Source organism: Sparus aurata, chromosome 10 (genome assembly GCF_900880675.1).
Source record: "Sparus aurata chromosome 10, fSpaAur1.1, whole genome shotgun sequence".
Classification (NCBI taxonomy): domain Eukaryota; kingdom Metazoa; phylum Chordata; class Actinopteri; order Spariformes; family Sparidae; genus Sparus; species Sparus aurata.
The window spans coordinates 28,970,220-28,992,522 of NC_044196.1; positions in this window are offsets into that span (position 1 = coordinate 28,970,220).

The window sequence follows — 22,303 nt, forward strand, 5'->3', positions numbered from 1 at the left end:
TTAAGATATCGGGTGATAGCTCTACCGATAATTACCCGCTTCCCATGGCTGATGCATTTTTTGTATTCCAACATTTGTAAGCGGGAAACCAACCGGATATTCTGACAAGATGTTGCAGCATTTTTTCCCGAAAGTGGCAACTGAATTGCGTAAGCCGAAACGTGCTCTTTTCCGAACACTAAACCAAGCGATTTCCGTGCCTAAACCAGAAGCGTAACAGCAGTGCCGGCCACAACCTTTTGGGGGCCCTAAGCAGAATCTGATTTGGGGCCCCCCTCCCACCACCGCGGAGTCACCTGTGCTTGACATTTATACTTCACAACTATAATGTTACATTATAAATTGTATTAATACAGTGACAGATTATGAACTACTGTCCCCCTGGGCACAAATGCATAAGGACACCAAAAATGCTGGCAGACACAGCAATTGTAGGCAGGTATATTGATCATGAAATCAGAATCATCTTGTCTTGAATTATTCATTAATTCATGTAAATATATATATATATCTATATAGATATATATATATTTTAAATTCATTTATTTATTTATTTATTTTTTACTTGGGGCCCCAATTGTTCGCTTAGTTCGCTTCTGCCTTGGGCCGGCTCTGCGTAACAGCGCCATCAAAACATTGGATCTAAAAATGTAACCTCAAGTTATGCAAGGTTGCAGCATGAAGAAATGCAAAGCGTCACCACATCTGTGGACATTTGGCCAACAGTTATTCCAGCAACGGGGTTGTTAAAAAAAAAAAAAGCAAGGGACAGATTTGCATCTGGTAAAGGTGCAAATATACCTTGGGCTATTCCGTCTGTTCTGTGTGTGCAGTCTGCATCAGATAAACTAAATTACAAAAAGGTCAGTCTTCTTACTTTCCACCAGCGCACTGCATCACAATAACAATCTTTTAACAGAAAAAAAAACTAACCTTGGGGAATGTGGAAAATGTTTTACTCTTCCAGGTTATTCAGCGCCGCGGCATGTGCAACATATTTGTCGCCCGGCACCTTGCATTCGAGCATGTCTCGCCGCACTGATGTGGAGTGGCTGAGTAGAGTCCCCGTGTTTTCTTTGTGCCGATAAGTGGCCGGGCCTTGGGCACTTGTATTTTAATTAGCATCAGGTTGTGCGAACTCGAAAAATGCATGAAACGACGGCGCAAGATCAGTCCTTTTGCCGAATGCCTTATGAAGAGGTTCCGCATAAAGATGGCAAAATGGCCTGGGCAGCTGAAGGAGAAGGGGGCTTTGAGCAGGAGAAAACAACCTGAAATGGCGGCTGGCTGCTGGGTTCACGGCCGGAGCACGAGTGTGTGTGTGTGTGTGTGTGTGTGTGTGTGTGTGTGTTCGGCAAGAGAGACACAGAGACAGAATAGTACAGGGGGAAGGACTAAACACGAGGCACCAGAAAAATACAACCTGACAAACACAAGTATTGATTTGAATGTCCTCCCATGTCTCTCTTTTTCTCTCTCTCTCTCTCTCCCTCTTCCCCCTTTCTCTACTTTGCCCTCGCCATCCCCTCAGCTTTTATTTCCTTGTCTCTCTCTGCCTTCCTTTTTTTTCCCACCCCATCTAGAGAGCCGCTGGAGGACTTTATTTTCTATCCATCTTGAAGTACTGTAAGGATGGATGGAGGACAGGATGGAGGGGTGGAGAAGAGGACGAGGCTTTGAGAGGGAGGCAAAAATGGATTGGAGAAGAAAAGTGGAGACGGAGAGCAGCGAGGGGGGGGGGAGAAGAGAGAGGGGGAACAGAATGGGGCCGGTAGTTGTTGAAATGAGTGCAACCGGTGCAGCTGAAATGGAAAGAGATGCTTAAAGTGGAATCGCTGGAAAAAGGGGAAAAAAAAAAAAAAAGAGAGAAGAAGAAGAATAAGAAATAAGGGGAGAGTGAGATGGACAGAGGGGGAGAGAGCAAGGGAAAAAAGGGGAAGGAAAGAGAAGGAGGAAGAGGAACAGACGGGGAGCACAGGAGCAAAGGATGCTGGGAGAGGTAAAGGTCTTGTCCCCCCCCTCCCAGACACCCCCTCGTTATCCCTATTAGCACCTGCTGGGCTAACGAGGGCCCCGCTCCCCGTTACCAAGGCAACTCCTCGCCAACCTTCGCTCATTCTTTCTTTCCCTTCTCTCCTCGCTTACCCCCTTCTCCACACACACACACACACACATGCACACACACACACCTCTAACTCCAGCAACCACTAACTACCTTCAATCTCAACCCCTCCCTCCTCCCCTCTGCCGCCTCCTCTCCAGGTAATGAAAGGAAGATATGAAGCGGAGGGGGGTGTGGGGGAGGAGAGGAGGAGGAGGAGGTGGTGGTGGTGGTGGGGTCCTCTGAAAAGGGATAGAAGGAAGATTTGAAGTGAACATGCATTATACCCTGTTTCCCTTCCCTCCGCCGTATTATCTGCCGCTGTATCCTATTGACTATTCAATGCATTCAGCCGGCGCTCTCATTGATGTAATGGTGGATGTGGAGTGGACAATGTCCCCCCGCTTTTTATCGCAGGAAACCAATGAGAGAAAACCCATAATAAACACAGAGACGGAGCTAATGCAGTGCGCGCCGCCTCGCAGTCCTCAGAGTCAACCTCGAACTGACGCTGTGCTCCTTATGCTGGCCATTATGGCGAGCTCGCCCCTTCACCTTTTCATTTCATACCACATACTGGCTCATCAGATGTTTGCTTACGTGTCTTGTTACTATTTTCTCCAGTAGCGGAAGAGTTGCTCAGATGCATTGCTTGAATAAAAGTAGTGATACGTCAGCGTGAAAGTACTTTATTACAAGTGCAATTCTTACTTGAGGATTAGCATGGCTGATACTGGAGTTGGCCACTTTCACCGAAAGACATTTTGACATGTCACAGAAGAAAAAAGCATGAATGATGGTGGATTATTCAGCTGATTCCGTTTTGTCAGGCCGTCCTCGCCAACAAAACGCCTGATAGGGTCATCCGTGCAAGCAGCTTCTTACCACCAGTTTCTACGTTTACTGTTATGTGTCGACCCAGATCGACGTAGTTACGAGGGAGGCATAGGAGGAAATCAGGTGATGTAGTACAGGAGGTTGGTGGTTAGGACAAAAAAACCACTAAAACAAAAAAAGAGTGTTCTTACATACCTATTACCGTATTAATCGCCTTATTGCATCTCTTGATCTTAACTGGACTGATGTTGTATTGCTGTGTCGCTCTGTTATTGGCGCTTTGTTGTTCGACTGTTCTGTACATTTTTTTATAACGTAAAGTGTCCTTGAGTGCCACGAAAAGCCCATTTAATTATAATGTATTATTATTATTATAATTACCTTACTTAATTTGTTGGTAATTAGATAAAAAAAAAACCCTCTGATAATCAGTCCAGTAGTATAAAATATGTAAGTACACGTAAATACATGTGTAGTTTTACACTTACTTGTACTTTTTTTATTGCCAGGCAATTACTTTTGATACTTCAGTACATATAATGTCAGATACTTTAAGACTTTTACTTACTACTATTAGTATGGATGACTTTCACTCGCCATCAGTGATATTTTGACACAATATCTATACTTTAGCTCAAGTATGACTTTGGGGTACACGGGTACAACACTGCTTTCGCATTACAAATGTAACTGACTTGTTTTAACGCAAGCATTTTTTCCTTGACCTAACCCGTCTAAACGTAACCAAACAGCGACCTTTTTTACAGCATTAAGTACGTGACGGCAAAGATCCTGTAGCTGGTCCTCGCCGACAAGTCATATGTTTTGGTTTCGTGTGATTACGGCTTTCGTTATGTCCCTTTGAATGACTCAAATGTTAAGGTGCGTAGACGTGTTAGGTATTAACAGATACATTATAGAAAAAGAGACCTGTAATGCCAGACACATATCCCCTCCCTTCCCCCCCACTACCCAATCATCAGTGGTGGGCGCGGGGGGGGGGGCTACAGACGGACTTGCAATAAGCGTGGAAGAGGAGGATATCAGATCACCAAGAAAGGTGAGGTTATTCAAAGATTAAACATTAAACTCGCATTTGTTTGAGTGCTCCGGTGGGACGGGCTGACGACGTCACACCGCAGCACTCTGAATTAAGCCATAAAAGTAGTATAACCTGTGGGGTAAAAAAAAAAGACCTCTAAAACATATTTTGGGGCAAAGTCGCCAAACTTTTTAAGTGCTTTACATCAGACTTGACTGGCGATTCTATGCATGCATGTTATTGTTTCCAGGTAACCATTAAAAGTGACGGGGAGGAGTGAAGATTCATTTAGATAGTAACCTGGTCTTGTTAGTCCAAAATAACTGCACGGGGGCGTTGCAAAGACGGCTACAGTGTGGCAAGACTGGCCTATAAGGACATCGGTATTATTCATGTTGGCTGTCAGACTGTCAACACTAACAGGGTCCCCTGAATAAAACAGAGCCCTTGTTAATGTTATTAGAAACGTGCGACTTCCCTGTGACAAGTCAGAATATCTGCTGTGATAAATATCTGTTGTTTGTACCGCTGAATGTGTTTCTTACAGAATAAGTTGTTCTTTTCCTTATCCGTTTGGGTTTTATTGTCCTTATTGCTTGCTGTGTTGTACACTGAAAGCAATATAACATTTCACTTAACTGTCAAATCCCTCGTACGTGCACACGTCGCTGGCCAATATGGCCGACTCTGATTGGGACTTTTACACCGCTGGATTTCACCCTCGCATTGCTAAAACAAGGTGCGAATAAGGTTCGAAGCCACATACTTTCCGCACTGATCATGGCCCACTCCCACCCGCTTTAACCCTGTTGAAAATGCGTTTCGCCTTCCGCTCAGAGTGCTGCGTCTGTGCACCATGAGCGATTAAATCCATTCCTCTTGCTAAGTGAGAGAATGCCCAAATTAGCGAGACCACGTTTATCACGTTTTCACTGCAACTTTGCGCAGAGGAAGAGCGTGCACACAGTCTCACACACACACACACACACACACACACACAAATGCTAGTTACTGATGCCAGGTGGCTGTGTTAAGGTGGTCAGACACTGTCAGCAGAAAAAAAAAAAAACACTTGCATAAAGAGAGTAAACTAGTGAGGAGGAAGAGAAACATGACAGGAAAGAGGAAATGGAGATCAAAACTGAGGGGGGGGGGGGGAGAAAGGGATGAAATGGAGAGGTAAAGAAAGGTTAAGTGAACGAAACAAAAAGGAGATGAAGGGTGTAAATACGTGCAGGAGTGCTACTATTACATTAGCAGCGACGAAAATGACAAACGTTCATTAGATCTTTTTGGTTCTGTTTGTTGAATTCTTTGGTATTACCTATTTGAAATTTCAGCAAATGTGTTTTTAGCCAAGAAAGCAAAGTACATCATGAGCCTGTGTCACAGAGTTTATATCAACTTGCATATCTTTAAATATGTGGTGTGATCTCGGGCACTTCCTGTGGATGAAATTGCAAAATACTGATCCTCTCTTCTCGTGCTACCGCAGCCAGATAAAGTATGAAAATGACATCTACTCTATTAAAAGTCATTTGAGGGGAGGACCCCGTAAACCTCCGTTGAAATTGTCCCTCCGACATTTTTAAAGGCTTCCTATGCCCATGGCACTGAGATCGGTGTTGGCCTATCAAAAACTGTTTTCAGAATAAAATCCTGCAAAATCCATGTATCCATCCAGGCCGTGCTGTTATTGCTCACAAAAGACCATTTTGTTTCATGTTCTTTTTCTCCCCCTCGTTCTCTCGCGGTCCTCCTTGATCGTTCAATACCGTCTCGGGCTGTCTCGCTCTCTCTCGGAGAGATGTCTCAACAGCCGGGTTCATTAATTCATGAATGTGCTCAAAGTGCTCGCTGTTGTGGAGGACCGCGGGGATGCATCCTCAGCGAACACAGGTACACATCATCATGTGAACATACAAACGTGATAGCACAAACGATTTCATGTAATGGGATTAGATTAAACTGATTACAGTAAATATAACTGGAATAGGCTATCTCCTATATGCAGTGGAGTTTGGAAGGAAGTTGACTTAAAAAATAACCAGATGGAGCCTGTCAGATTGAGAATCTCCACCAGACTACATCTGGAAAGTAATATACTCAACCCCACATAGACACACACTCGGGTCCACGCACACACAGCCGCCCACACACAGAAGGAAGTGGTTGTGAATTCACTGTGTGTCCAGTAAGTGCTGATAATGAAGCTGTCTGTGGTGATCAATAGAGATCAGCTCTCGTCACTTCTCGCCGCTCTGGCCCTTCTCCGCTTCCCGCACCAGTCTTATCTCGGTCCTCCCTCTCCATCCCCCTCTGCACCTCCTCACTCCCAGTGCTGATTTGTGTTTGCTCCGTCATCACTCACTTTCCCCTTCCAACTCCGCCAACACCATCGGCCTTGAAATTTTTCTGGTCCTGCCAGCCCCCTGTCTGAAAGGTACTGCCTCTCTCAATTCCATTGCATGTTTAAAAATTGAAGGTAATGAAATAAATGAAAATGTATTGAGGCCACTTTTTTTGTACAATGTTTCAGTAATGACAGTATTTCTGAAGTGGTGGTCCTTGAAATCATTGTTGATGTTTGGAGGTCAAACAAGGTCCACAGTGGAGACGTGAAACACCGACGAGCGAGTCTGGAGAAAAAGATCGGGATTCTTGGGGGGGAATCTGTTAAGCTTTTTAAAAAGAACCTTGGAGTGTTTTATTCATGTTGTATCACTCGATATTTTCATAACAACAAAGGATCGAATGAGCGAGAGTAATTTGAGAGTGAAGAAACCAATGAGATCCGCCAACGCAACCCGGCAGTCGCCCGCAGCCTGACGAAGCGTTTTAGCGCCTTCCAGCTCATTTGTTTCGGTTTTCGTGGCCTGCGGCTCCATCGTCAGCCCCAGCAGAGAGGTTTCATCAGCCGGTAAAACGCTCTGATTAACCCACTGTACACCACACAGACAGCATCCAAAAGCTTGCCGAAATAAGTTGAACGTATCTACTTTTAAGCAACCCAAAGAGATGTAGCCGGAGCTAAACTAGCAACAACTTCTGCCTGTCAGTTGCAAAAACACCTATACTGAACATAACTTTCCCCGGCTTAGGAGGTCTGAATGATTCCATTACTTTGGGTAATTATGTGCCATTTGCGCACCAAAACATTTGAATATAAGGCCCAGGTTCAAAATACTGGAATTCACCTTTCATAGAACTGGGGAGTGTACCTTTAGACAACAATCCCATCTATCCTAACAACATTTTACCAGGGTTTTGAAGAGGTCCATTATCTAAATCACTATTTTACACTTGAAATTAAAAGGCCATTAAGATAATTTCCCGAGCTGTTTGTTCCGTTTTGATTTTTTGGATGGCCACTTTTGACCTGAAGTATTTACTTTTGTATTCATATTTTGCGATAACAAAAAAAAAATGACTGTCGGATGCGTTCCCTGTATCTTTTGTTTTCACTCCCAGAAAAAAAAAAAGAAAAAGTAATTTAGATAAAAGTCCACATGGCTCCATCTCCTTGCAATTAAACTGGTAAACATTATAAAAGGTTATCATAGCTGATGGGAGCAAAGAGCGCATTTTCTGCCGTCGATCGCATTACTCGACTCTGCTTTTCGGTGTGGGGGGGCGCACGTGTTATCTGACAACGCAACTTTATGAATTCTAGCTGAGATCGCATTTTAGTGGAATTAAGCTAATCCGAGGTTGAGCGCGAAGTCACAGTTCGCCAGTTGCTTTCTTTCCCCGCTGGCGTTAAGACAAACAAGTAGCAAACAGACATTGACGTTTCAAAAACGTCGCAGACATTAACAGTGTTGTCAGGCTCAAGTGTAACCCGTAAATGTAAAATAAGCCCGAATCAAAATCGATGCCGGCGCCATCAGCACCCATGGAGTCCGGTCGGTTCTAGCCTTAAATGTCGAGCAGCTGCACTCTACCATCAATTTCCTTAATCTTCCTCCCTCTCTGCTCCTCTTCATGCTCTCTGCGCCCTCCCTTTCGGGCTCTCGGGGGAAGATCTCGGCTGATTGCTGTAGTTGATGGCCGCGGGGAGAGAAGGGAAAGAGGCGAGATGGAGAGGGAAGATGAGCGGGTGCGGCGGAGAAATGACGGGGTTGCCGTTCGCCCCCCCCCCCGTGCAGAATTTGGGGATTTTTTTTTTTTTTTCGCGTAGGGTCTTCAGGTGTTCACGCCGCGAGAGCTGCGAAATGGACGAGGGGGAGGAACAGAGAGGCAGAACGGACGAGTGAGGAAAAAAAAGAATACAAATAAATGACAAACTGACATGAAAACCCAGAGTGGCGGCGCAAATAATAATAGTTGTGGCACACTCTGCAATCGCTGAAGGTGCCGGTGGAGGATGTTTTTCTTGCCATTTGCGTGGTCTTAGTTGGAGCAGCTTATGCCATCCTTGCCGCGGGTAGTGCTACTGTGTAGGTGGTTGTTACTCCGGGAGAAGTAGTTTTAGTTGTTGTTAGCAGGAGGTGTGATTCTTCTGCTTCTCGGATGCTCGTTGTTGTGATCGCCCCCGCCCCCCTCGATGTTGCGTGCAGTTGTTGGCGGCCTTTGTTTCTTTGTGGACATGTTGGTAGTTTATATTTGTTGTTTCTTGTGAGAGCAACTGTTGTCATAGTTGTCACTGCTGGTGTGGCGGTGGTGGTTGTGGTGGTGGTGGTGGTTGTTGTTGTCGCTGCGCCGCTACTATTTTTCATCCATGTTGATCCAGCCAGCTGGCTGCTCATTCTGTGGCCCTGTGTCAACAGATAGGCCCGAGATGGATGCCCACTGGTCTTTTGTTAGAGAGCAAAGAAAGAGAGTACCCCACTAATGCCTCCCCTCCCTTTTACCATTTTCTGTTTCTCTCCTCTTTTAATGTCTCCCTCTGTCCTTTCAGTCTTTCTGCTGCTGTGATTTGTGGCAGCAGGCGGCGATAGGGGAGGAGGTAACTGTAGGGTAGACTCGTATTAACGGAGGGGGGAGAAAAAGAAGGGATGGAGAGAGGCGTGGAGGGACACAGGGCACATCGCTGGGTAAATAAAGGGGATGTGAGTCGGGCAGTAGCAGTTTGTCAGGCTGGCGATCTGCGGTAAGTCAGTAAACCTGCGTGGATGCGTTTGAGTGCAGGGTGTGTGCGTGGAAACGCGCGCTCCGCTGCAAATCTTCTCACAGATGGACTGCTGCAAACACACAGCAGACCTCATTCATATTGATGAGCCAAATCTATACAATGAAAATTTAATGCCAACAATTTGTGACTGGGTGCCCGGTGTATATCAATGTTCTCAATTAGCAGAGGGATTGGTATGTATGAGAGCGTGTGTGCCGATGGGTACCAAATTAAAAGTGTCTTCGTGAGGCGTTGCTCCAACATGAGCCTCCAGAATGGCTTCAGCGCTCCTCGCCATTGATTCCTTAAATTTGTCGCCCGTCTGTGTTTGAAGCTCGCAATCTACCGAAAACTTCACCGACGGCCCTCCGTGCAGATAGGAAAAGTGTCCGTGTGTGCATGGTTTTTCTTTATCTTTCCGCGTGTGTTCGGGCTGAGAGATAGTTTGATTAAATCATTAATCAATGCGATGCGTGCAACATTGAGATCAGAGAGGGAATCTTAAAAAATCAAATCAATAGCGAGCTATCATTAGTTATTTCTGGCCACACGGGCCATGTGAATGTTAGTGCTTAGGAATCACCTGGCATTGTAATCAATGCAGTTATTTTCTCATGACATATATATATTATTCTCTTAATATTTTCCCTGTTTTCACCAATTTGAGCCGTCCATAAAGCCAAAGAAGTGATGAAATGAATCGTTTATCATTACGTATATGTATTTGAAGCCCAGTAGAGAATTTGGAAGATGATTTTATTTGCTCCAGACTTATCTTGCACATTGGCTGTATCAGTCAATGCAGACTTCTAATTGGAAAGGGGGGAATAAGTCCAATGCCCTGTGCACCATGAGCTAACTACTTAAAGCAGTCTCTTGGCGAGGTTTAACAACTCCCAGGAAATACCCTTTGATTTTGGAATCTTCCTGCCCAAGGAGACGAACGAGATCAGCCCATTACCCCAAGGAGTTGAAGACCACCCAGTCCTCTACCTCCGTCGCTTCACTACACCAGTGTTTCGTTGCCTTTAAAGCCCCACATATATGTCTTGACTGTTTGACAAACCTAAGGGCACTTCTGGAACTGAATCTGACTTGGCGCTATCCTATCTGCAGCGAGCAGAACTGACCACAACAAAGGCACGAAGTCGAACTTAAAGAAGACCTGTTCCCTTCAGTGGCTCTTGTGTATGCAAAAAGGTCCAATGGGAGCTCCTCTGTCTCGCAGAAAACTCTCCAGTCGCACGTTTGCAAACTTCCAGCCAGGATAGCGGTGAAGCTAAATGGAAGCTGAAAAAACGATGGTGCCGACTGCTCGAAGAGACTGGAGCTGAAACAGAACGTTCCAGACGGAGAAAGCAAATCTCCAGTGACCCAAAATAAAACTATGAACCTGGAGACGAGCATAACGTGTCTCCTTAACAATCTCTGAAAGGAATCTGGAACTCTGTTTGACATTTTCTTCACTGCCAGTGAATGGTGTTCATGGTAACCATTTTAGGGATCTACGTTATGCGTTCAAACTGTGAAGTGCTGTGAAAACAATTATTGTCGCACTCAATGCATTAAGCATGAAATCCAGCGGTCAATTAACGCCACAGTGACATTTTTTTTCCCCCCCGCTTTCTGAAATGAGACTTTTCTTACAAACGGGAGCTAACAGCCAACGTTTAGAGGACCCTGTGGCTCCGGTTGCTTATTCCGTCTGTCCCTCTCTATTTAATCCCTCCTAAATACATCTTAGTTCTTCATGAACCCTTGGTGGGTTACATCCTATTAAATTTTTACTCTCAAAAGTCACCAGAAACACCTCAGAAATCCTTAACATTTATCTTTTCTTACGTGTAAATATTCATCACTTTCTGGGTTTTATTGGATGATCCTTTAATGGACTTCCTATACGCCCCTCAGGCAAATTGGTGCCATTTAAAGCGTCTGTTACGATTTTCGGTGAGGTGGAAACCGCGGTTTATGTAAACGCGGGCGTCAAGCGAGGTGCTCATCTATTTGCGTGCGTGTGTGCATATAGAAAATGTGTGGGACTTTTATTACATTTCCCCCCCGTTTCCCTTCCCATACGGCCTCCGTTACGTGTCACTGAATCACCATCTTTCTCCCCCTCTCCATGCAAAAAATATCAACCCAAAATAAACTGTCAAAGAGTCGCTCAGATGAAGGAATACGAAGTGGAAATATTGTGCCTGAGTGTGTCTGTCTGTGTGTGTGTGTATGTGTGTATGAGTGTGTAAGCGTCCCACCTTGCGTTTGTTCATGCCGATGTGTCACACCGCAGTATGCTTATGCAGTTATTTGGCAGTGATGGTCGCTCCCATGTCAAAACACGCACGCACGCACGCACGCGCACGCACGCGGATACATACCTGATACCCAGTCCAATATCAGTGTAAATGAGACAGGAGGACCGCTCTTACACCGGTTGCACACAGCACTCAGTGTCACTGTCACCACGGGAGAAGAGAGGGCGAGGAAGCAGAGAGTCAACAAGATAGTGAAAGGAAAAAAAAAAAGGCGAAAAAAAAGGAGAAGGATGGAAGCAAGAGAGGAAGGGGAGGGCAGAGGAGTGGTGGATACTGCTCATTGCCATTGTTATTCCCCCCCCTGCAGAAAACGGCCACCTCCATTAAGTCACTAATGATCCCTGCATTGTGCCATGGCAGTGTCGGGGAAAGAGAGAGGGACCGAAAGTGTCTGAGCGGGAGAGAGCCGGGGAGTGACGCAGAGCAGAGGTGAAATTATGGAGTGAGTGATGGAGAGGGAAGGAAACTGGGAAAGACAGAGGAAGGGGTAAAGGAGCGGGGAGGGGGAAGAGGAAGTGGCAGCAGAGTAAGTGGGAAAAGGGTGAGGGGACGATAAATGAAGGAAGTGGCGCGGGAGGAGAGTGAGGGATGGCGCCGCGGGGAGACCGAGTGACATGCGCTTTCCATATGGCACAGCTTTCCCGACGCGGCTCCTTTTTTCCCCGCGCCGCCGTCTGATCCGTCATGTCGCTCCCCGCCGCCGCAGCGTGACATTAATGGACATGCGTGGTACAAAGCGGGCACATGAGCGCAGATGCAGGCGTGTATTCGTTCACACCTCCGGTCGTATCCGCTGGGGGGGGGGGCGCGTACGAACAGACATGCAAATGCAGTTTTTTTTTAGTTTTTTTTTCCTGACAAGAGCGCAGACAGACTCTCCTTCACAGGCGTATAAACACATGCATCATGGTCATGGGAGACGTATATGACGAGGCGGCTGTGTCAACGGAAAATCGCTATTTGAGATGGAGCGCCGCCGACAGGAACGCTAAGCCTGACTTGCTTGATCTTGAGCAACTTTTTGCGCGCACACACACACACACACACACCGACTCACCTGTGTGTGTCTCCAACTCCCCCAAATACCCTCAAATTAATCTCCTCCCTCCATGCCCCAGTGAACAGCGTCGCCGCAGAGCCCCGTCCTCCAGCCAATCACCGGGGCGATCTGCTTATTGGAGAGCGGGTGCGAACGCCACGGCTAGTTGTTTGATTTGAATTTGAATTTTAAAACATCTCCCTCATTACATTTTCCATTATTTAATCAATTATTCATGAAATCCACAAACGAGCGAGGGTGCTCGGATGCCGAGCAAACACTTGGACAGCCCCCGAACTTGATTCACTGTTTCTCCTTCATAACCTCCAAGAATATGAGCCCCTGCCTCGTCTACAAGTGTCTCCTAAGGACACTCGGGGAGGCGGAGGAGGAGGAGGGAGGAGAGACGGGATGCGTGACAAGGAGAAGAGGGCTGCCACAGACGAAGAGGCCGAGTTAGAGCAGAAGCAGAAGGGGGATGCAGGAAGGGGTGGCAGATGGAGGAAGATGAGAAGTGGGGCGCTTGGGAAAGGCAGAAGGATGGAGAGGAGAAGAAACGGGGAGGAAGGGGAGACGCAGACACAAAAGAGGAAGAAAGGCAGACGGCAAGACAGAGGGCAAACTGAGTCAAAGCAACCAAGGCAACCGGCAGCATCTGCGATCAATAATATGCGTCCAACGTGTGATATGCGGAGCGGAGCGCCAGCCGGGCTCAGGCCTTGGATGTGTTACATCACCGCCACCCACGGCAAAATACTACGCCTCCCGGAGCAGGATATTGTGCTTAAATAAGAAAAATAAATCACTTATTTTCCCTTTTCTCTCCGTCTTTTTGTCTCCTCGGCCCCTCTCTCTGTGTCTCTGTGCCGGCAAGATAAATAAAGAGATGTAATGAGGAATCTTACAACCTTGTGAGAGGCAGCCATTGTGCTGTTATATTACAAGTCGTGAATAGCAAAAGGCCCTCGCCGTCTCGCTCTAGTCAAGACACAATTCGGGCAAAGACAAATAGGCACTTGGATGAAATAAAAGGTGGGACAGGGGGGCCTTGAGGATATTGAAAAAGCAACAAATGACCTTCTCCGAGTTTCATCTCTTCCCCCTGTCTTCCTCGCTCTGTGCGCTTCATTCTCCGCCTCTGCCTCGCCATCTCCCTCTTTCCCACTCACTCACCCGCTAATGGTTATTTACCTTGTTGGAAAGGGCTTCGCTTTCTCACCGGAGAGATCGACAACAGGACGTGAGCGAACGCCGAGCAGCCTCGCACAAATAAAAGGGAAAGGAGAGGAGAGCCGGTGCGGGAGAAAAGAACGAAAAAAAATATATATATCATTCATGTCGGTCTCCCCGGTGACACCGGCTCTCCCTCCCACTCTCCCTCACAGCTGTAATGGAAGTGAAGGTTTTGGCCACAGACAGAGAGGGGAGAGAAAAAGAATTACAAGTCAATATTTGTTCCTACCGGCTGCCTGGATAGAAACAGATACATTGCATTCTCTTAGTCTTTTCCCCCCCTAAAGCCAATTCAAGATCTCTACCTTTGTTTGGGATCAAGAGGAGTTCTGGGGGTCGCCTGGGAGAAAAGCAGACACGGCGAGATAGTGAGCGAGGACACCGAGGAGAGGTATGAGTTTGAGGGAAAGGGGGTGAGAGGATGACTAACGCAGACAAACAGTGATTTTTTATGGCCGCGGAATGGGAATCGGAGAGTGGACATTTCCCATAGCAAGCCTTCGGAACGCAAACAGTGAGTCGAATCGCTGTCCAGGCCGGCTACTTCTCTATCCTCATTGACTACAGGCTGTATCATCGGTGTGTGCAGTACATAAATACCATCACGAGCAGCGATTGTTTGCTGCACTGCACGTTGGACATTGTGCTCTTTGGAATGAAACAGTAAGGGTGGCATCGCACCTACGGTTTGTTTTCCGCAGTCCAAACCACAGCGGGTCGCTTCGTTATATTTGTTTTGGTTAAGGTCAACGATGCCTCATTACCAGTAAGCTTTGGCTTGAAAAACAGGCCTTACACACCATTCCTTGCCATGAACCCGGTAAACCAGATTAATACCACAGTGTGTTGCCTTTCGCTTAAGGAGCGGCGAGAATCCTCTCCCGCTGAAAACGAGTTGCGCCGAGTCGTAGCTGTCGTCCCCCGCCCCAATAAATCGGAGACGTTGGAGTGCGTTGATGGACCTGTCTGTGCTTGCGGTTAAGTTGTTCTCATTTGTTCGCAGTAATGGCGGATATGAAAACACGACAGAACAGCTTGATACAGGAGTCAGTCCAGACTTTAGTTTCCAGTTCGTTAAGGAAAAGGAAAAGTCGAGGGAATTTCCAAAATCTTTATAATACATTATCTGGGTACCGTAAATCTCTGCTCAAACTCTAGTGCCGATCTGTCTTTTATATATAGATAATACACTGGACAGTGCCAAGCTCACACTACAGGAGTGGAGCCATGATTTTCCACTTGCTGACAGCTTTTCAAATCAGCACACGACCGCTTACACGGCATGTGGTTTACTACTCAAAACTGCGACCTGAGAGCCAGAGAATGGCTGAAAAGATACCAAGCAAATTATGTTTCTGGTCTCGTCAGTGACAGGTCAGGGGTTGGACACGGGCCAGGAGAGGGGAGGAGTCGCGAAGAAGAGACAGAAGCCACTATTCTTTTCGTTTTCTTACTTTTTTTTGCTGCAAATCAGTGGGCAAACAAGTTGAACCGCGTGTTTCTTGCACTTGCTGTGTCATTTCTTGTGTTTCTTCTGTTTTTGTGACACCCCCCTCCCCCCCTTAGTCGTTGGGGGTTAGGGTTAGGGTTAGGGTAAGTGAGTAGTGAGTATAAGAGTTCTGATTAAAAGACAGAAAGTTTGGTAGTGTGTACTGCGATCTGACAACTTTGAAAGACATGTAGCAAGACCAAGGCATAAGAAGAAACTTTGACTGACTGGTGGCACTGGAGGACAATCAACAAAGTCAGTTAGACTCCTCATCTGTGAACTGTGAGTGTACAGAGATATTTCATTTGGGAAGAAAGCGACAAACTATCGTTGCCATCCCTATAGCTAGTATAAAATCCTACAAGGCCTTTTGTGGGCATTGAAGGCAGCAATACGCAACAAAGCTGTGCAACAAATTGTCGCCCATCAATCAGAGGGTCGATTGATGGGCGAAAGCTGGCCCTGGTTGCCCTTCAATCGATGTCTGAGCTATGGCTCCCGATGAGCTGGCGGCGCCTTGCATGGCGTACCTTGCGAATATGTGTGCGAGTGGGTGACCGCTGACTTGTGAGACTGGAAAAAGCGCCGCATGAACACAGCCCATTTACCATTCTCTTGCGTGCCATCGTTTTGCTTGCTCAGCGCCGTCAGACTTGGAGTGGTATTGTTGCAGCAAGATCAAGCAAGGCAATTAACTCCGCCGCTTGTTAAACCCCAGCACATCACGCACGCCAACTCATTCACCGCAGAGGACACGAGTAGCAAAGGTTAAAAATGGCTAATGCCCTTGCGTGCGCGATAAATTGACAACCTCACGATGTCACACTCAATATTTCATTATGTTAATACACTATACAGTACATGAGGCCCCAGAGCTTGTAGGACAGGGTGTGTGAGGCAGATTTTTTTTTTTCTTGTTTCGTGTCAGGATTGATGACGTGTGTGACACCAACTAATTAATTGGCCAGAGGCAGTCAGCCCTTCCTATCCGGAACCCATTTATAAGTGTTTTCAGCGCTTACAAACAGCACTTACAAATCAATGCGGTGCTATGTTACATTGCTTACAGCCATTGGAATATCGAGCGGGACACATATTGCTAAGGTCATGCAGAGTTGTACAGTGGGAGCAGCCAATGCCCTCTTTAATTGTGAGTCCCTCTCGCACTGAGCCAACATTTTGGAGAGGTAGTTAAGGGTTGTCTGAAGTGAAAAGCTACTCTGGGAAAAAGACATAAAACAGGTGTGGAAGACCCTTTAGTGCTTTAGGTTTACCGTAAAGGAAACTGCTGTCTCGTTTTTTTGTTGTGTGACTGCCAAATTATTAACCTCATTAATGCCTTTCAGTCCCAGTTTCTCACTACTTTCCCTGAATAACTACCCTATAACCTATTCATCATTCAGACATTTTCTCAAAGTCAAGTCTTTAGATTTAAATCAGGCCACAGGAAACAATGACGTTGATTGTCACCGAGGCAACAATTTTCTTTCGGCACCGAAGGCGTTTGATTGTGAGATTAGGGTTGCCGTCATTTAACGCAACCTGAATAAAAAGGTTAATTGTGGCTGTAGATAAAAATGTTTTAAAAAGTTATCACGGCATTCACACTGATCTGTTTCGGAATAAGTTGTCTGTTAAGCGTCGCCGTAATTTGCTTTTTTGCATGGAAGTTGTATCACTCCGGGCAACCCTGGGATTTGTAATAATTGCACCAGCTGTCTTAATCCTGTACACATCCGCCATGACTGTAATCTGTAAAGTTCCATCATGAATCACCGCATTTTGCCTAACACAGTGATCATTTGATAATTCGACCAATGTGAATCTCATCAAAATTGGAGCCAATTTATTTACCAAAAGTAATTTTATTTTTTTTTTCCCCCACCGCACTTTTTTTCTTTCTCTTTCGCCGAGCACAGTACGGAGGCTGCTGTGGAAATTCCTAATGAAAGCTTGATAGTAATTTGGGTGCAAATTCGGGAGGCTCATCTCGCTGCTCAGCATGAAGGGCCATTATGCTTCTGTCGTCCCAAGAGATAATCCTTGGGATTAAATTAGAGTGAAACACCGACGTTGTTTACCGGTTGGGAAGGCAGCACATGAAACGCAGACGTTGGTTAGATTCCGAAATCATATAAGGTCCCCAGGTCCGCCGGTACAAATGAGGAAAAATCAAACACGTGGGAAGAAATCAGATCGCGCTGCAGATGTGAATTTCATTTTTGAGATGTATGGCAAAGTAGTGCAAATGTTACTGAGATCAGAGAAACTGGATGGTGATTAGCATTCTTTGGCATGAAATTAGTAATCTGTGATGGATTATGTTGTGAAAGGATCCTTGCATTTCCAATTACATCCAAGTAGCGTGTTCAAGTCGAGGATTTCCTTCCTGACATTATTGCACAGCTTACATTTGCATTTTCATATTTTGAGCGTCGGGTTGAATTCTAATGAATGCAACTTGTGCTGGAATACATGCCAATAGTAAAATGTAAAGGTCAACGTGATAAGTGTACCTGAGGAAGGTCAAATTGAAGAGGCACCCTGAAATGACACCTCTGCATCGAGGCTGAGCAGTCGGTTTGCGATCATGCACTTCGGCTAAATGCGGAACTATTGTTTGTGGCATGCAGTCGTGAAAGCCCTTCATTTCGGGACAGGGTGCCCTTTTTAAATAATGTAACCTTCCGAGTGTGAGAGGTGGACCGGTTGTGTTATTCGCTGTACTCATTTTGAACGCTCACTTCAAAACATGTCCCCAGGAGCCTCATTTGAGTATGGACAGCGCTTCAGAGCCAACATTTGACCTTTAAAGCCCCAAACGGTTTTTATTCAGTTATTTCGCCGTTGCATATGCACATTTCCCGAAGGATATGGATTGCAGATGGCAAATAGCTCTTTGGATTGTTTTTATTTAGATTTTTTTTTGGAACCTACTGTTTTCAAAAAAAAAAAAAAAAAAAATGGAAAGCAGCATTTTATAACTTCAAAAGTCAGTTTTTACCATTCTGAAAGAGGAGAAAGGCTTCGCACGTTTACTTTTATATTGTGCGGCACTGTCACGCTGCTTCCCACACAGTTTGTGCCACACAAATTATATCTTATTTTATCTAACTTTCCCTGTGTGTCCCCTGTAATTTAAATGCACCTGCTCCGGATAAATGTTAAAGGAAAAAAATTGGGGCACACACTGTACTAGATATGTCCACATGGAAGCACTTCTATAATGGATGGAAAACCATAGACTCTTTCTCAAAAGTCCGGGATAATCTTTTTTTTAAAGGGACAGTGTGTAACGATTTAAGTAATTTATTAACTCAAATCAACGTCTTCGTTCAATAAGTAAGTCTTCATTGGTGTACAATAACCTCTGCCAACAATCTGACTCATCCTCCTGAGCGAAGAATTACCTGAATCTGAATATACATAGCACGGGCAAGCTCTATGGAGGCCGCCATATCTTTCCGGTTTTAAAAAAACCATGGACTGCCGAGAGGGACACAAAGCTGTACGTGGTACTACGTAGTAAGGCTAAACACGTTTTCGCTCAGAGCTAGCTTGACTGCGGAACTGAGAGGGAGCTCAGCGAAAGCGCTCGTCAATAACAATAACAATAACTAACTACATCTTTACCTCATTACTTGAATCAGTAGAAATACTCGATGCTGTTGGGAAAGAGTCCATATTTTGAAAATGAGTTTCTTGTCCGTCAGGGCCACCGTAGCTTCCGGAACGTCTCCAACGTCTTCAGAACGGGAGGGGTGAGCAAAGGAGTGTTGCAATGTAGAACCTCACAGCTAGATGGCGCTAAACACTTGATATGTTACACACTGTCCCTTTAAGGGAAGCAGACTGACCTCTTCAAACCCTCCTTGACATTTTGGAGGAAATCACTTGTTTTGGCTTAAAGAGGTTTGCACGTAACAGGGCCCATGCAACCATGTGACTTCTACCTCACCTGGTAGACTGATAGGAATCATCCCGAAAAAAAAATAACACATTACACTTACTATTGCAGCATGCGGTAGCAATCGCATAATACTGTCTGATGTATTTCCCCACACTGTGGAGGAAAGAAAAAAAAAAAAATCCTTCATCACAAGGGAGGAAAGGAGTTCTCATAACCAGAGAAGGTGTTTGGTACAGATGTGCAAGGAGGAAAAATGGATTCACAAGAGCCACGGCTGAATCTGTATGCTGATTTGTTCCAGAGCGTTAGCATGAGGCATTCCCTCGGATACCGTGAGACTAACATCCACCTACTCCTGATGGCCTTGATGTGCACCCCGCACTGCAAAAAATAGCGCTGTCTCGCCTCACAGTGAGAGTTCAGGAGACAGAACACATGGAGGACATGTGAAGACACATGGGTGAGGAGCACAGAGATGAATGCGCAGATTGAAGTGCGTTCCTTTGATTAAAATGTATTTATGGTTGGTGGAACCTGTCATATAGGTGCCTATATATAGCTGGGCATGTTGTGTGTCTGTAGAGGAAGGTGTTAGAGGGTACTGTTCATAAAGGGTCAGTTCCAGAAATTGTGAAATAACATATTTTCTCACTCTGGCTGGCTTGCTGATAATTTTAGTTCCGTGTGTTCAGGTTTTTTAAATTTACACCTCAAAGATTTTCTGCGTATACCCAGCATAAGGCGAGTGGATCTTCAGTCGGGTGGCTCACAGGAATGAAAAATGAGATTGAAAAACCTCATGAGCAGCTCCTCTCCTAGTTCAGTTTTTTGGTTGTCCAGGATGATATACGACTGTCTGAGGCCACACTGAAAATCTCCAATGTTGTCAAGTAAACCTGGAAATGATCTGAAAGTTTGAGGATGCAGAGTGTAAATTAAAAAAAAGAAGCCAGAAAGCGAGCCCTTTCTCAGATTAAAATCATGGCTAGACTAAAGGTTTCTAAGGGGGCAGTCGGTGGACAATAATTTGCAGATACTGGATCGGTAGGAACTAAAGTGACCACAGCATCGGAAGATCACTACAGTTCCCTGAGAGACAGAAAGAGAAACGTCTTTGCGGATGCAGAATTTAATAAAGAAAGGACGGAAGTTTCCACTCAGCAAAAGTCCCATCCAAAGAAGGCTGTCTTGTAGTGGTCTCAGATGACGAGTAGCCTATCCTGCTCTCCGACCAAGGAGAAGTACCACTCCATTCTTAAAAGACCTGCTACACGCTGGTTTGGTTTTGTAGAGACGCACTCATACTGGAGCAGGTAAATGAGCCCAAGAACGCCCAACGAGCTACAGCTTTGTGAGCTAACTACTTGAAGACCAAAGAAGACCAAGGACTTTCCTGTACAGTCACCAGGCTAGGGAGGAATGTGAGGACTGAGAAAGGCAAGAATTCTGTGTCACCAAGAGAAGCTTTGTGTCCAATCGTGCTGGGATAGTGGAGTCCATGCCAGCTTGGGGACATGCGTTGTAAATCTTTGCGATAAAACAAATATCATTTACATTTGAGACGAACTCAAAATAGCAGTACCTCCACTCGAGTATGGCTTCAGACTTTTGGTCCCGACTGCACAGGCATCACCTACTTTCAAAGCCACTCTCTACTGAAGAAATCGTCCCTATAAAACTTTTCTGTTGTCACTTTGCTCCGTTGTTGTCTTTGGGTGACAAAGGCCCTTTTTTTGTTTGTGTAGGAAGTCACATTGTTTTAAACATATTGTTTTCAATGCTGCTCGCGCTTTAAAAAATACTTTATACGCCCCCGTGGTGTCGGGGGCAGAAGCAGAAAATGCCAGAGACAGACACGCTAAAACCTTGGAAAATCAAACCAAAACTACCTTCAAGACTCCGTAAACACCACAGTCATTTGTGTCATTTTGGGCGAATCGACCCTTTAACTACAGGTCAGTTGTTTTCTAATGCCTAATGCATTGATTGTCTGTGTTAATAGAAAGCTCAGGTGCCGCGTGACAAGTGACTGATTACACCCATCTGATAAATTTGCGCCGACAAAGAGTTACTGAAACGCATTGCCTATAGAATAAGGCTGATTGGCAGACTTATTAAGAAGCTCAGGTGCGCGGTGGCAGTGTTCTTAATAAATGGGCCAAAGCTGTGTCAGATGCCCGTCAGGGTACAATAGAGGGGGGGGGGGTGACAGGGCTGGGCTGTCCCATCAGTCACAGAGCGGTGGGGGGTCAGAGGTGACCCTGGCACCCCATCTGGTTCAGAACACACTGATAGGGGAGAGGAGGGGGTGGAGTGTGATGTCAGCGGTTGGGGGTCAGACACGACGATTGCTTATAAATATAGATCCAGAGACGCGGGGCCTGATGCGAGCACACCAGCGCGTACGTGCGCGTGTAGGCGCACGCGTGTGAACATACTCTACGTCTGTAACCAAAGCAATCCGCACTCGCGCCGCACTCTCAGGGGGGTCAGGGGTGATCTGTCACACGGCCCACCTCAGTCGTAACAGATGGACGCACGCACACACTTCAACACACGCAGTCTCGTGTCCCAGCGAGGCTTGGCAGGGTCCTGACCCGTGTGACCACGCTCGCAGTCCAGGCAGGCATATGGGCCGGGACCCCGGGGGGGGGCGCGAGATAGACAAAGAGCTGGTTGGCAACATTAGAGGATAAACACACATAGTTTACCCAGCTTTTAAGTCGGGTAATGAAAGTTTGCACAGCTTTTTTTTCTGTATGGCAAATTGTTTTGTTTTGTTATTTTTTTTTTTAGATAAATTCTTGAAAGTTGCCATCAGCCTCGTGTTTGCTACATAATGTTTTTGTTCTTCTTTGTGAGAAAGAAATAGTCGAGCGCAAGCACAAGGCTGATATGAAAGTGAATTGGTTTGTTCAGACAGGGGGCTGGGATGAGGCAGGTGCCGGCGGTGGCTGGCATTGTGAGCTTGGACGAGGAAGGACATACATGGGTAGGCATGGCTGGCTCCAAATTAACATGGGCTGGATGGCTCACCTGCTGCAAACTGTGTAATTTATATCCCACACCAGTGAGTCTAATTCCTTTGTACTTATTTTTATATATAGTCATTTTGTTTTTTGCCGTGGGGCTGTGAAATTGGCAGATGGCTGAAAACAATCTGTGCCTGTTTCTCCCCTTCATGTTTCTCACTTAAAGATGCATATGCATGCACTAACACA